Raw genomic sequence first — 17,236 nt, 5'->3', positions numbered from 1 at the left:
GCTGTGGGTGATATGTATGATGAAATGGAGGGTGGGGGTAATAAATTGACCATTTGTGGGTTCAAATGAAGAGAGAGTGTCAGAGGGTAGTGGGAAGGAATTGAACTGATTGCTTGTCCAGGAAGAGGATACCATTTCTAGTCTGATCTTATCAATCTTGTCCTTGAAGTAGGAAGCAAGATCCTGGGCATTGATAGTAGACGGAGAGTTAGGGGTGGGAGGAATGAGAAGAGATTTAAGGGCCTGATACATCAAGGTACGCAAATGCATCCGTATGCGAATAATCCGGATGTCGTCTCTGCGCATGCGCGAAAACGGGACTTAAGGTGCGTAAAACACCAGATACGGTGCTCAGAGTATATCCGACACTCAAAGGCAACTCAAACGCAAACTCCATCGCAAATTTGCGATGGTGGCTGACTACTTGAGAAGAAAGGGGTGGGAATGGGGGGAGAGTGGGCGCGGAGTGGGTGGAGATTGCAATTAGGCAATTCCTTTAATTCCTCATTTTTGCTATTTGTCTCATAGTCCCAAAGCTTGCCAAAATATTTTTCTTTATCTCTTTTCATGGCATTATCTTTAGGACTATATCATCCCTCACCCATCCTGCAACACACACCTCTGTCCACATTGCCCCTTCATTACTTCACTCACCTCTAGTGAACACTCCTGAACATGCTATTAAATTCAATAACTTTAACAGCCTCACCCTGCCGCCAGAAACTAAAAGGACACACATCTTACAATCATCTTTCCTACCTTTCTTCCTCCCTGCTTCTATTAGCTGGTGATATATCACCTAATCCAGGTCCCCCTCACTTCTCCCACACACATATATCTGAACACTACAGAAATCTGGCAAACCTCAAACACATAACCTTTCTCCTCTCTCTTCCAAAGTCCTTTAAATGTGCCCTTTGGAATGCACGTTCTGTTGTAACAAACTTACCTCCGTACACGATCTCTTCCTCTCAAACAACCTCAACCTTCTAGCAATAACAGAAACATGGCCCACGCAATCAGACATTGCCTCACCTGCAGCCCTTTCACATGGTGGTCTCCATTTCACCCACACCCCCAGACCAGGAGGCAGAAAAGGAGGGGGGGTTGGACTACTTCTCTCCCCTCAGTGCACATTCACAGTTCTACTAAGTGTCCCATCACTCACATTCACATCTTTTGAAGTACATGCTGTTAGGATTTTTAACCCATTCTCTATGCGTGTTGCTGTCATCTATCGCCCCCCTGGTCCACACCAACAATTTCTTGAACACTTTTCTGCATGGCTCCCTCACTTCTTATCTACTGATATCCCCACCATCATCATGGGTGATTTCAACATCCCTATTTCTAATCCACGTTCCAATACTGCTTTCAAACTACTCTCTCTAACCTCCTCACTTGACCTCTCCCAGTGGATTGAATCTGCTACTCATCAGGATGGCCACTGCCTTGATCTTGTTTTCTCTAGACTATGCTCAGTTTCTAATTTCCTTAACACTCCTTTCCCCCTCTCAGATCATCACCTTATTAGCTACGCGCTCACCCCCAGTTCTTTACCCTCCCTAGTATCAAACTCTTCCAAGCCTCCTCGTACCCGCAGGAATATCAACGCTATTGATTTTCAACAGTTTTCCACCTCTCTCCAACACCTTCTCTCCCCAATTTCTACATTCTCCTCCCCTGATCGGGCAGTACCCCATTTTCATCAAACCCTAGCAACTGCCCTGGATCAAGTGGCTCCAGCGACACTACATACTTCGCGTAGAATTCGTTGCCAACCGTTGCACACTACAGTAGCACGAACTCTACAAAAACTTTTTCGTAAAGCAGAACGTCACTGGCGTAAATCTTGTGGCTCTAATGATTTCATCACATATACTGATATCTACCACTCCTACAGAAATTCTCTGGACACTGCTAAACAAGCATACTACCGATGTCTTATCTATGCTCAGGCTTCTAACCCCAAACGACTCTTTAACACATTTAACTCTCTTCTGAATCCTCCTGCCCCAAATCCTCCAACTAACATCAGTGCACAGGATCTTGCTTCCTATTTCAAGGACAAAATTGATAAGATCAGGCTTGAAATGGTATCTCCCTTGACAAGCAATCTGCTCAATTCCTTTGTAGCACCCTCTGACACTCTCTCTTCATTTGATCCCACAAATGAAGAGGAAGTTTCTACTCTCTTCTCATCTTCCTACTCTACCTCCTGTCCTCTTGATCTCATTCCCTCACAAATGGGTATGTCCCTGTCTCCTGTGCTCATTCCCCCTCTAACTAAAATCTGTAATCTATCTCTTTCTACTGGTATTTTTCCATCTATATTCAAGCAAGCAGTGATTACTCCCATTTTAAAAAAACAGAATTCTGACCCTAACTCTCTCATAAATTACCGCCCCATCTCCCAGCTCCCATGCCCATCCAAGCTTCTCGAGAGAATTGCCTACACACGCCTCACACACTTTCTTACAGCAAACAACCTATTGAATCCTCTTCAGTCAGGCTTTCGCTCTCAACACTCCACAGAGACTGTGCTGACCAAAGTTGTCAATGATTTGATCACAGCAAAAAATAATAACCAATACTCTTCTAATTCTCCTGGATCTCTCTGCTGCATTTGACACTGTTGACCACTCTCTCCTCATACAAACGCTACAATCCCTAGGTCTTGAAGGCACTGTCCTATCCTGGTTCTCATCCTACCTATCTAATCGCTCTTTCAGTGTTAATTTCTCTGGATCCACCTCTGCTCCGCCTCCTTTATCAGTTGGAGTTCCACAAGGCTCAGTCCTAGGTCCTCTGCTATTCTCTATCTACACCACTTCTCTTGGAAAACTAATAAGCTTCTTTGGATTTCAGTATCATCTCTATGCGGATGATACACAAATTTATCTATCCTCTCCTGATCTTTCACCATCTGTGTTGTCTCGCGTTACTGACTGTCTTTCTGCCATTTCATCTTGGATGTCTTCTCGCCAACTCAAACTCAATCTTTCAAAAACTGAATTAATAATATTCCCACTCAAAAACAGAAGCTTCCTGCCTGACATTTCTATTTCTGTCAATAACATGACCATAAATCCCACCCCGCAAGCTCGTTGCCTAGGTGTAATCCTTGATTCACAACTGTCGTTTATTCCCCACATCAACTCTATATCGAAATCATGTTACATACACCTAAAGGACATTTCCAGAATACGCACATATCTGACACAAGACACCGCAAAAACATTAATTCATGCACTCATCATCTCCCGCATCGACTATTGCAATTCCCTCCTTACTGGTCTTCCCAAAGTCAGACTTGAACCCCTACAATCTATTTTGCACGCAGCGGCTAGACTGATTTTCCTTACAAACCATTATTCCTCTGCTGAGCCACTCTGTCAGTCTCTACATTGGCTGCCTGTATTTCAACAAATCCAATATAAAATTCTTCTACTAACATACAAGGCCATCAACAAAATTGCACTGACATACATTTCCTAACTTGTCTCGAAATATCTCCCTACTCGACACCTCCGTTTTGCACAAGATCTACGTCTCTCCTCCGCTCTCATCACATCCTCCCATTCTCGGTTACAGAATTTTTTCCGGGCTGCACCTACTTTGTGGAATTCCCTCCCACGCACAGTAAGACTTTCCTCTAGTCTTCAAACCTTCAAGCGTTCACTGAAAACCCACCTCTTCAGACAAGGTTATGATATTCATCAACCATCATCTTAATTTCCCTAGATTACCCTATTACCATCCTCTACACTGCTAACGCAAGACAACAACCTTCTGACCAACATTGCAACACACATAGCCCACTCAATACTTTAACCTTTGCAGTCTGGCTGGTCCATTGTGCAATATTATGTAGCACATGCCCTTGTGTTTCTAACTCCCATTGTCCTATAGATTGTAAGCTTTCGAGCAGGGTTCTCTTACCTCTGTCTGTATGTATTACCCAGTATTTTCTTATTAATGTTTGTTCCCAATTGTAAAGCGCTACGGAATTTGCTGGCGCTATATAAATAAATGTTGATGATGATGATGATGAGAGATCACTTGAGAAGAGTAGGCGTCATGGATTATAACTTAAGAAGAGTACGTGTTCCCTCTCTGCGTTTACGGGAAACTGACGTCACTGAGCTCTCAAATCCTTGCTAAAAATTAAGGAAGCTCAGGGTCATGTTTAAGTCCAATATAGTTAGCTAAAACAACTAGTAAACTGCTCTAAATGCATCCTGCGCGTTTAAAATGCACAACGAAATATGCACAACATACATACATATCAATACAGACATTTTTCCAAATTTTTTTGTTAATTTTTTTTACATTTATTTGTATATATATATATATATATATATATATATATATATAACTTAATATAGCACCCTCTGCTGCTTGCTGGGTGTTCAGTAAAGATGCCTGTCTTTTATAGGCCTGTAGAGTGCATTTTTGTATGCTACGCAGATATCTTCTCTGGAATATAGGCAATCAACTTTGCTACATGCTTCCATAGATATATATATTGGAGATTACTCCTATAGATTACAGTTATCTGTTATAACTGACTTCATGTATGCCGGAATGGAGTGCTGAGTGCATTCCCTATCCAATCCGGCAGCCGGAATGGAGTGCTGAGTGCATTCCCCATCCATTCCGGCTGCTGGAATGGAGTGCTGAGTGCATTCCACTCCCGGAATGGATGGCTGAGTGCATGGTTAAAAGTTTTATTTTTTTTAAATGTAGCACAAACAATCTACTTTGGCTTAAAGATTATTTTAAAACTCTTTCGATTCTCAAAAACCACCATTATAATTAGTCTCAATGTTAAATGGCTGATTGGACAGTTGTTTATGGTGCGTTTGCAAAAAAAACTACTAATAATAGACATAAAATATCTCACGATTATATTTCTGCTAATTACACGTATTATGTATGCTAATTTAAGCCAAGCGTACTATTACCCCAGGGCCACTTTTAACATCAACACGAATATTGTAAGGATTTTAATGATCCTTCAGAGACAAGAGAATTGGTGAGGAGTTGAACTCAGGTTTGCACAGTTGCAAGGTGGATTGACTAACTGCTACACCAATGTACAAGTGGTGAAAACAAGATGACAAGGAAATGTAATACAAATGAAAGCTGAGCAGCAACTTCTATCATAAGTTGGTTTCCTTAAAAAATTGTTAAAAATGTCAATACTTATAAATATTATACACAGAAAGAATTGGTACATGCAGAGTGAAAATGTCTGCATATTTAAATGTATCCATGTATATTAATACAAACCAAAAGTATAATTATATTGCTAGCACTTAAAAATATTGGTTTTTTTCTTAGGTTATTTTTGACACTTGGAACAACTGCTTTTCTGTGTTGTAGCTGAACACATTGTTCAACATGCCATATAGCCAGATTACACACCAAAACATATACTAAAGCACTCTTAGATAAGTGACAGAGTGAAATACATACACTGAAACATGGAAATAGACAAAGTTAAGCCACATACAGGCATCATTCAGGGTTCAAACTCATTACCTTGTCCTTGGCAGCTCATTTCTTTAACCACTAAGGTATACATCAGATTTAAACACCCATACCAAACTGCACATGAACTATTTGCACACAAAAATGTCCTTGAACATAATTAATTGAACACTTGATTACACCTTCTTAGTAACAGACAGAAAGGATCATTTTTACTGGTTTCAAATTCAATAAAGCAATGTCTAGTCTAATGCATATCAGATGATTTTACAATAAGAAAGAAACACAAACTTGCTTTAATCAGTATAAAATTAAAAGAGAGTTATTCATAACCAGCATTGCATAGACCAGCATCAGATCTCGTCAGCTGATACTTGGCCTATACACCTGCATATACTTCTTTCATTAAAATCCCCTATAAAATACACCCTCATGCACACTAGAAGTTGGTTAGAACTCAATAGTTGGGAGTGTGTTTTGCTGCTGGTGATTTGAATAATTGCCTTTTATTTCTATTGAGTTTTATTTAAAGTTAATGTGTTATACGCACTTTAAATGTTTGTAAGATGTTTTATGTTACACAATAACAGTGCATCTCTTTTTTCAGATGTAATGTGCATTTTAATGTGTGTTATTTGTCTATTGATTTGTAACCATTTTTGAGGGGTGTGGTGTTGTGAAGCTTTTCAATATTATACCAATTATTTAAAATCTTATGTGGTTTTGTGAAATTGCCATGGTGCTGTCAGGCTGTAGGCCTTCCGAGGACTACAATGGAGCAGGACACTAACCGGTATTAGCACCATTGAACTAGCAGGTGCGATGTCTAATGTACCCCTGGTATTCGCCAGGGACCCCCGCAAGCAGGTTTGGTCTTCCGGGTCAAGCCAATCGGGAATGCAAGGTACTAGGGAGAATCCAGAGGAATGGTCAACAAGCCAAGGTCACGGAACAATATGGGTCACACAGATAAATGGATGGTCGTCAAGCCGGGTCACAACGGAGAGCAGGAACAGTAGAAGCACAATAAGGGAAGAATGGAGCAGGAGAACCAGGACTACATAGGTATAGAACCTGTTACTCTGGCACCCTAATGGCCAGAGCCAGGTTTAAATAGAACAGGTTAGGAGGTGATTGGAGGAGCCAGGAGGCGGGTACACTGCGAGACAAGTAGCGTCCCGTTTCTAAGCAACGGGACGAGGCAGGGCGAATGCCCCAACAGGCCCCAGAAGCGGAAGCCGCAGCTACGGCCCGGAAGGCAGGCGTCCGTCCCCGACTGACAGGGGATCAGCGTGGACGGCGCCTGACAGGTGCATGTTTATCCAACAGATCACCAGCCCTCAGGAAATTGTGGAGCCTGGACAACTCACATTCAACATTGATTTGCAAGGTAAAAATTCTTTCAAATATGGTTTAGGTGACACTTTGGGTAATATCTGTCAGTCCCTACACACTATTGTATTGTGATGAATGTAAAGGCCTGTTTCATTTATAAAAACATATACAAATTTTGGGACCAGATACTTTGTGATGGAATCAAAAGTGTACCTTTGATATCTGCTAAATAGAAATACTGCTGGAAGGGCTGTCTCTGGACCTGGTGAGCTTATCAGATGTGCCTTTTATAGCCATAGCAGTTTGAACAATAATGATGAGGAATGTTTGGTAGAGTTTGCTGTGATTTTGGCCTAACTAAAGGCTTTCCTTTATGTACTAACAGGCATTAGCTGGGCTTTAACATACATTTGTAAATGTGTGCAACTAAGACTTGCATTTTTATCTACAGTAAGAATGGCAGATATGTTGCTGGCTATAGCAGTGTGCTGGGGGAATCTCTCTGTGTTTGTTCCTTTTAGGATAACCCCACCCTTTCATGCACCTGCTATAGCCTATAAATTGATTTGAGCAACTTCCATTTCTTTATTTGTCTGAGAGGCATGTTGGTGTCCGTGGCTGAGGGGGAATACTGACATTGGATTGTTATTTGGAGGCTTCTGGGGTACCTCTTTGGTAAGTTAGCTCTCAATTTAAAAACACATATGTATGGCCCAAATATATGGGACTCTCATGGTTTAGAGTTAGGACCACCCTATTAGCAAAAGCACCGTGGAGTGGTGGGTGGCTTTAACATACATTTGCAAATGTGTGCAACTAAGACTTTTGCATTTTTATCTACAGTAAGAATGGCAGATATGTTGCTGGCTATAGCAGTGTGCTGGGGGAATCTCTCTGTGTTTGTTCCTTTTAGGATAACCCCACCCTTTCATGCACCTGCTATAGCTTATAAATTGATTTGAGCAACTTCCATTTCTTTATTAGCTGGGACATGTCTGGCTCAGCTGAAAATAATCATTAATCAAGGTGGAATGCAAATGTCCATTTCATCCTGAAGGAACCACACAAGGAGGTTTAGCCTTTTGCAGCTTGTAAGTATCTAGTTATGTTATTCCTTTTATGTCATTTGTGGACTTGTGTTACAGTTTAGATAACATATTGTAGATTTGAATGCTTGAAAGTACAGGTGTGTACAAAGAACACAGGCAACTAATTTGTAACTTGAAATTGCCCCAAGGTTGTTTGCTTTTTATCTGATATTTGAAACTGAAAGAAGACAGGCATTATGGGTTCCTGCATGAGCTGCCTTGCAACACTTCTAAGCAATGTGAGAAAACCAACATGCATGTCTTTTGACATTTTTAGTTTACAAAAAAGTTGTTATAGTAGTTGCATTTATGGTTTATTTGCTTACTGTAAATGTGTTTCTCATAAATATTATTTATAATGTTTTTAAGAAACTCATTCAATTGTAAATAGTGACTGCTTTGGACAGTGATTAACACCCTACACATCCTTCACTCCATTGTCCATCTAGACACAGGTCTCTTCTGGGTCACTTGCTACCTCTCTAACTGCTCCTGGACTATAGGCACCTGTGGCAAATTCTCCCTTCCAAAATCACTCTCTATTGAGGTCTGACCAAAATTAATTTGTGTACAAATGTTATAGTATAATATGGAACACCAGATGTCACAACGTTCGGGAGGATGTGTAGCACCTGCGGGGAACAGGACAGACGCAACCCTAAAGAACTTACCCTGTAAACGATGGTCACCTCCAGTCCGCCTCTGATATCCCAGCTGCGATCCAATCCCAGCAGATCCGCAGCCGCAACCCTGGTCACCAGAGCCGTAACGAGGCCGGTGCGGGCGGTGCCACCGCCCCGGGCGCAGTCCCAAGGGGGCGCAGTGGCCGCCCGCACCGACTTCTGTGTGAGGAGTGAAAAGAAAAAAAAAAAATTAAACAGACCTCAGATTCAGACTGCCGGCCGCCCGGCGCATCCAAGATGGCGGCCGGCACCCGGCTCCACCCCCTTCTGAACTCTGCCCTCTGCCTCAGCGTCTGATGTCATGACGTTGCTAGGCAGCAGAGGAGCAGAGAAGCAGAGAGGAGCCAGGCAGCGACGGCTGGACAGGAGGTAAGTTTCAAAGCAGGGGAAGGGGGATGTAAGCTTCAATTATGGAGGAGATGTAAGCTGCAATTATGGAGGGGAGGGGGGGATGTAAGCTGCAATTATGGATGGAGGCAGGGGGGGGGAATGTAAGCTGCAATTATGGATGGAGGCAAGGGGAGGGGGAAAGTAAGCTGCAATTATGGATGGAGGCAAGGGGGGGGGGAAATGTAAGCTGAAATTATGGAGGGAGGCAGGGGGGGAATGTAAGCTGCAATTATGGAGGGGGGAGGGGATGTATGCTGCTATTAGGGAGGGGGGGAATGTGTGCTGCTATTAGGGAGGGGAGGAATGTGTGCTGCATCTTGCTATTATGGAGGGGGGGGATGCTGCTATGCTTTATGAGGGATGGGGTGGTATGCTGCCATAATGTGTGAGGGAAGGGGGGTATGTATTAATATAATGTGTGATATGAGGGTAGGGAGGTTGGGTGTCTTAGTACATGGGTGGGAGTTAGGCTATTAATTTAATGGTGACGTTTAGGTGGGGGCTAATTATTTAATGGGTACTAGTTTATTTGTGAGGTGCTGGTGGGTCAATTTAATTTATTGATGGGGCTTTTTAATTTAATGGTGGGGTCTATTAATTTCAGGTGAGGTATTTATCTGTATTGCAGTCACAAGAATGCTCTCTGTATAGTATGGTGGTCATAGAAATGCTCTCTGTATAGTATGGCTGTCATAGGAATGCTCTCTGTATAGTATGGCGGTCATAGGAATGCTCTCTGTATTGTATGGTGGTCATTGGAATGCTCTCTGTAAGGTATGGCGGTCATAGGAATGCTCTCTGTATAGTATGACGGTCATAGGAATGCTCTCTGTATAGTATGACGGTCATAGGAATGCTCTCTGTATAGTATGGAGGTCACAGGAATGCTCTCTGTATAGTATGGAGGTCATAGGAATGCTCTCTGTATAGTATGGAGGTCACAGGAATGCTCTCTGTATAGTATGGCGGTCACAGGAATGCTCTCTGTATAGTATGGAGGTCACAGGAATGCTCTCTGTAAGGTATGGCGGTCACAGGAATGCTCTCTGTAAGGTATGGCGGACACTAGGAGGCTCTTTATATTGTATGTGTGTGTGTACATGTGTGTGTATATATATATATTTTTTATGTAAGTGCACATCCACATTATTTATGTAATAAATGTATTGCTATACAGCATTACACTATGTGAGTTTCTTCCTCTCCATTATCCTGAATACTACTGATTGTATGAAGCATCTGCTATTCCCATGGGGTAATAAGGCTCAACTTGATTGGTGAAGATACCGGTTATACCTACAGATAAGCTTTAAAGATCTTTTATCTGGTACGCATATTATATTGGCACGGCGCTGGTGTTCTAGAGTGGTTCCTCATTTCCTTCTTCCTGTTGATCCACTATTATTACCTGAGTGTCTATATCTATTTAGTGGTTAAGATTCTGACTTTTGGTATACCTTTCTGTATTTTTATATACAGTATTATACTATTTGGCGCCCCCTCCCATTTGTTTTGTGTTATATATATATATATATATATATATATATATATTATATTTAGTGTGATGGTGACAAGGGGGCACAATGATAGAGATGGCTCCATGGCACGGTGTGATAAAGGAGAAACTGTTATGGAGAGCACAGTGGGATGAAGGGGCAGTGTGATACAGATGGTACCATTACATTTATGTTTTAATTTGTTTCAGTGAGTTTTATTTCAATAACCAATTAATTTTTTTATACAGCTAGCATGTGATAGCTGCATTTAAAGTACTTTGATTCTATGAAGGCTTATTACATAAAGATCCTTACAAAGCCAGACCAAGAATAATGGAGAGGGAGGGGGTTTCAGTGCGGTCTAGAACTTGTAAAGTGCTAGCCACGCCCCCACAGTAGGTTGACCACACCCACCCGACAATTGACACTCCCACTTAGATGGGGGGCGCCGATTCCCTGTCTCGCCCAGGGCACTAAAATGGCTAGTTACGGCACTGCTGGTCACCTCCAACCACGTCCCTCGGGACACTCCCACTTCCGATCTAGTTCTCCTGCACCTCCCCGACACCTGCGGATGACAAGGAACACACAGCCTCCCTCTACACTCTCAGTGAGACTAGGATGGGCACCCACAAAACTAAACTGGCTACAACAGCGACCCGACCCTAACAACGCTCTAATGGTCGGCAACGCGACTAAGTCAAACAACTATGACTAACTAGGTGTGGTGCACTAACGGAACTGCTCACTACACACTACGGGGAACACCAGCTGGTGTTCACGGACTAAACCGGAGGGCGGTTCTTAACCCCCTCACCCAGGCCGTACCAAGAAGCTGCCTTCTTGCTATGGGGTCACCCACGGATCCTAAGGACCGGCTGCACCAGGCCCGACTGAGGCTCACTGGAACAGCACGCTAACCCACGTATAGACTGCCGCCTGGAACAGCCGATCGAACTGAACCGCCCGACTGCCTGCACCCGGGTATCGAACATGTGTCCCACTCCGGAACCGCCAGGGAACCTGCACGGAACTGAGGACTGGGACACTCAACCTGAACCACGGGACGCCCCCTGGAACTGCGTTGAGCTGTGCTGCACTGCCACTGACTCACTCAGTCACCCCCTCTGGAAACCAGTGCGACCCCAGGGACCTAAGGGACGGGAAAACTATGTGTGTTCTTCCCTGACTGTGTACGCTGGTAACTACACTTGTCCCCACAGCACGGGTTAGTACAGGAAAACACAGGGAACAAGAGCCTACCTTTAATGGGGGCCTAACGTCTTGCCCCTGGACACAATTATGTAGCACACCCCAAAATACCGTAATACAAACAATACTCGCCGCACAGACAGAATAAATACAGTATACAGTACTTTGCACGCTACTCACCAGAGCACACCGCTGCTAGCCAACCAGCCGGTTGCTACAGCACCCACAGGAGCCTCCGCTCTACTGTACCTCCTAACTCCGTGTGCTCACCTCACACAGGACCGCACCTACACTCACGAGGCTCTCACGCCTCTACCACACACCACCAGGGCCTTATGCCCTACACACCATGGGCCTCTGCCCAGCTACACACAGAGCCTTGTGCTCTGTTTGATGGGCCTCAGCCCCCTCTCTAACTCAGGGCTCTGAGCCCACTAACTAGGGCCTTGTGCCCTGCTACCTAGGAGCACTAGCCCCTGCCTGCATAGGCCCTATTGCCTCCCTATCCGACTACTAGGGCCTTGTGCCCTTTAAAGACTATGGGCAATCAGCCCCTAACCAGGCCCTGTGGCCTCTTCTATGGCCTCTAGGCCACTACCTACCTAAGGGCCTTGTGCCCTTGCACCTGGGGGTTCTGAGACTCCCCTCACTAACTACTAACAGGGGCTTGTCCCCTTTATCAACAATATTGTGGCCTACTGGCCCACTAACTCATAGGGGCCTAGTGCCCAAGTCCCTGGGCCTTGTGCCCCTAATTTACTGTCCCCACGGGCCTTGTGCCCGACCGTGGCCACGGGCCTAGTGCCCGAATTTAACGTTGAGTGTACTTACCTGCTCTGCGCAAGATACTCAACTTGCCACGCCGTCTTCTGCCTTCTTTCTCCGGGTCTTCCAGACCCTCCAGCCGGCGGCGCCTCTTCCCCTCTTCGGCGCTGTTGAGGGCTGCTTGGCGGGGGCGCTCTCAGCCCCAACAAGGGCTCCCCGCCGATGATCACTGCTCCGGCGGCTTGATTGAAGTCTTCTTTCTCCGCCGCCGCTCCAGACGTCTGCCTCCTTCCTCCGCCGCCGGACTTCTGGCAAAATGGCGCCACCTGGCGACTTATATAGTCGCCGGCGTGACGTCATCAGCCGGCGCGAGCGCTGATTGGCTTGTGTCGGCGCCAATCTTTTAAATGGCCGGGCGCGAGCCGCGATTGGCTCGCGTATCCGGCCGCTGATTGGCCAGCGGGGAAAGATGAGCCCTGATTGGCTCATCCTTCTTCCGCTGCCAGAACCTGGAAAGAAGAGGTTATACTTACCGCCTCTGGAGCGCTGGACGGGTAAGTTCTTCTCCTCTTCTTTCTTCCTGCTGGGCACCATCAGGGACCTCTTCAGCCCCTCCAGGGGCACAGCGCTGGCGGACATCTTCGCCCTCTTCACGGGCACCGGGCATAGGAACATCTTCGGCCCCTCAAGGGGCACAGCGCTGGCGGGGGTCTCCTCCGGGGACATCTCCACAGATGTGCCCATGGGGAATGCAGTGGACGAATGAAAGCATCTATGGTGTTTGGAATAATATGCAAGAGTAAAGTGTTGGTGCTGCATGAAATTTTAGTGTCACAAAAACAGTACATTTGTGAGGTTAATTTGGTGCTCTGGTTTGTGGACAATAGGCAATTTGCACATTTTGTAACTTTATTTTGTTGGGCGACTTTTAAGGCACAAATGATGCAAAACACACAGCTAAATCAAGCTATATGAAAAACTCACAAGGCAGTATTACAGAGAGTAATGTGTTGAACCTTACAAGACACTTTCCAGGTTACATTACAGGGGACACCTTCATGTGCACCAAGGCATATACTACGTACATTCTTATACGTTGTATGTGAGCTAATCTTGCTGAAGCAATGTTTTGTTTTTACATTCAACAGGCCCAGCTGGTGTGCCTTTTGGAGTCCAGCAGTTCGTGTGTCACTACACGTTGAAGTATTTCTCCAATGCTCCTAGGCTGCTTATGTGTTTCTTGACTTTGCCCAGATTGTCTACTCTTGATGCAAGTAACTTGTGCACACAGACCACTGTCTTATTTGCTATGTATTCTGCTGCAACTATAGAATCATGTTTGTTAACAATAAATTTTACCATGCAATAGTGTCATCAAACAGTTCCAATCAAGTATCTACTATACTGCTGTTCTTTGTATTGTCATACACAAGAATCCATACATAGTCCTTTTGAAGCATGTTTAGGCACATGTCTAATTGTCAAATATATTGATGGCATGGTTTTTTTTTTGGGCCCTTAGCCACATACTGGCCCTCCCCTGAATTCACACTATATGTATTGGTTTTTATCTTTTAATATTAGAGATATTTGTGTATTTAGTATAGTCTCTTTGGTTGTACCACGTGTTAGGATGTGGTATTGTGCATGTTCAACATGGTCTGTGAACTTATAGAGATTTGCAAAACACCTCTGTAAAAGTGTGTTTCTTAAATGTTGATGGCAGTGGCCGCAACACTTCCTAGGCTAGGACCTGTTGAAGCCAACAGGCCCAAAATACACTTACGACTCAAACGCTACTTTGTTTGGAATCGTGGCCACAGACAAATGCTACACACAAAGGCCACATATTCAAGCCCAAGGTCTTTGAGTCAGATGCAAGTTCAGCATCTGTTGGAGTTGGTCACCACATAATTTTGACATTCCCTTTAGGACAGCACTGTTGGGCGGCTTCATACGCTATTTGTCATGTTACACATCAACTATATTGTGTATTGGTCCAGTCATGCAATGTTCCTTTGCAGCAACACACATATACACACTTTGAAGCCTAGTAAAATGTGTATGAAACTGGTTGTTAGCTTGCACACATCTGTCATATTGTGTATTTTGTGGCCTTCAAATTCAGGGGTACAAGTTTTTGGGATGTGAACTCCAATGTTCCTATTGGATTGGGGTATAATAATTAGTTAATTAATTTGCACTAGCATTCACATTGCAAATGGGGCTTGAAAAAAAACTAACCTTAGCCTTAAAACACAATCATGTTGTGAATATCTGCAAGTAGTGTGTGTGAGTAATGCATATGTTGGCCCTATTTTGTGTAGAGTAAGACCAATGCCGGCTTTAACATGTGTGTGTACAAGTAAGGTAGCTCAAATACTTTCAAAGTGTGACACATAATAGCACCCTGAGGCCACAATTTCAATCTCCTCACGCAGCAGAGTGACCATCCTCCAGAATGGCAAGCAGTAAGTACTGAACACTGGCACACTATCTGTAGTGAGATTGAAAACCCCACCACAAACATAGTGGTTGACACAAAGGTGCGTTTAGAATTATAGCCAATCAATAAGCATAGTTTGGTGTGGCGAAGCAGGTAATAGGCTAGGAATATGCCATGGCTGCATGGCCATCCTGTGACCAACAGGCACTGTGGTCTGTAAAGGAAAGCACTACCAAGAGGGCTAATGGTAACTGTGCACAACCATGACACAATTTGATGTAGAGTCCAAAAATTGAATGCCCCAAATCAAAGACAGATATTCCATTCCAAATAACAGGTAGGCAAAGCACTCCCCAAACATTTGTACAGTTCTATTTTGAAAAGCCATTACCCTACTACAAATCTATACTCCATTTCAAATACCTTCTGATGACAGCATGAAATACAAATTCCGGCAAGGGCAAAACTGACACTATACGGTGGAAGATTTACTTACTATCCCCATGTCCCCCTAGAGTGTCTGCCCTAGCCTAGCACACACTAACACTAGTAATTAATTCTGTTGGTACTCATTTCCATAACATCTCTGAGCTCCGTTCCACACTGGGGTTGGATTTGATGCTTACAATTGGTCTGATACACTGTCTGTAATTTCCTCATGTTAGTATGAGACTCCCTATTGTTCATTTATGCCTAATGGGTAATTGTATGTGTAGTCTCAATAAAACACATAATTAATATGCATTTCCAGTTAGGGCCATTTTGCATTAACAATGTTTACACATGTTTGTCAAAACTCTGCCCCAAAAAACTGTCATGTCCACAGTATGCCAGAGCCTGCTCAGCTAAATTTCAAATTTGCTAGAGAGAAGAAAAAGGACGAGTTGGATTAAATAACTGATTTAATTGAGAAGACAGGTATACATTAATGTTTCCTCACTGCAAAGCATAGAGTACTCGTCTCATCCGTGACGGACGCCATATTTTTGGATGGAGAGCCAACCATTACACACACAGGTGTCTGAAAGATCTGCGTGAGACGTGAGCGTGCCCATACGTGCTCAGAGAACCAATCAGAGCATAGAGTACTGCAGAGTTAGCCTCCAGAAAAAAAAAGAGGTCTGCTGTGTTTAGTCTCCGTGAGCTGAGGATTCTGACCGAGGGCATGGACAACATGCCCTCGGGCAGATATGTCAGCAATGAGAGGAAGCTGCGGGCTTATCTCAGTGTCCGCAAGCACATTCGCCTGCGGTTTAACCGCTGGAGGACAGTGGTGCAGCTCCAAAAGCGCTGGAGCGATCTCCGCCGGTGGCAGCCCCAGCTGTTCCAGGAGCTACGGGAGGAATTTGTAAGAAGTGAGTTCTCTATGAATCGCATAAAACGTGTGTAAACATATATTTTTGGTATGTGTATCCAAATATGTTCACCTAAATCACCTGACATGGCCTACCATTACACTACATATCAATCTTTCTCCACACTGGAAAAGTCATTCCCCTTCCAATGCACCCAACCTGCTTTGGCTCCTGGCTCCTAAATGTGGCTGCTGAACATTTACTTTCCAACATGATTTATTGTGACACTTCAGAACATTAATGCAGATTTTTGATTCAAACTCTCCAAATCTTGACCCCAGTGCTGTAACTTGCTGACCTAAGCTTAAAATCCATTTGAAAATTTGAGTGGCAGATGTGTTTTTATTATTGCCAAAACATTTGAAAGGCAGCTTTGAAAAACAAAAGACCTTAGCTAATGTTCCAAGATTTGGAAGGTCCCATGAGGTGCACACATATTACCTACTGTACTATATATACCTAATCAGTCAATAATTAACTGGCTATTTGCAATGTGAGGGAGTCCAAACAAAGGATGATTTCAAAAGTATTCTCCTCATCATCATCATCCCTAGTATGTGATATCCCTCCACTAATTCAATGACACTGTACAGAGAGAACTCATTCACATCAGTACCAGCCCCATTGTAGCTTGAATACTTAAATTTCCTTACATATACACACAGACTACATAAATAACTGCCCAGTAGTATGTTTTGGAGTTAACACATGCAACTATGGACCAAACATGCAAACTCCACACAGATAAGGCCATGCTCAGGACTCGAACTCCTGACCCCAGTGCTGGGAGACCAAAGTGCTAACCAGTAGGCCACTGAGATATTCCACATCCCTATACCAAAAACAATCATTGGTTACAGGTCATGTGAAGTGGTTTGTGTCTATCATGTTTATCCGATTTATTTTATATTTATAAATATTTGTCTGTGCTGGCAATGTGAAGTTTATTTCTATTGTCTGATCACATGAG

The sequence above is a fragment of the Mixophyes fleayi genome, chromosome 2 (assembly GCF_038048845.1).
Source record: "Mixophyes fleayi isolate aMixFle1 chromosome 2, aMixFle1.hap1, whole genome shotgun sequence".
NCBI lineage: Eukaryota > Metazoa > Chordata > Amphibia > Anura > Limnodynastidae > Mixophyes > Mixophyes fleayi.
Note: the sequence above shows the minus strand (reverse complement) of the source record.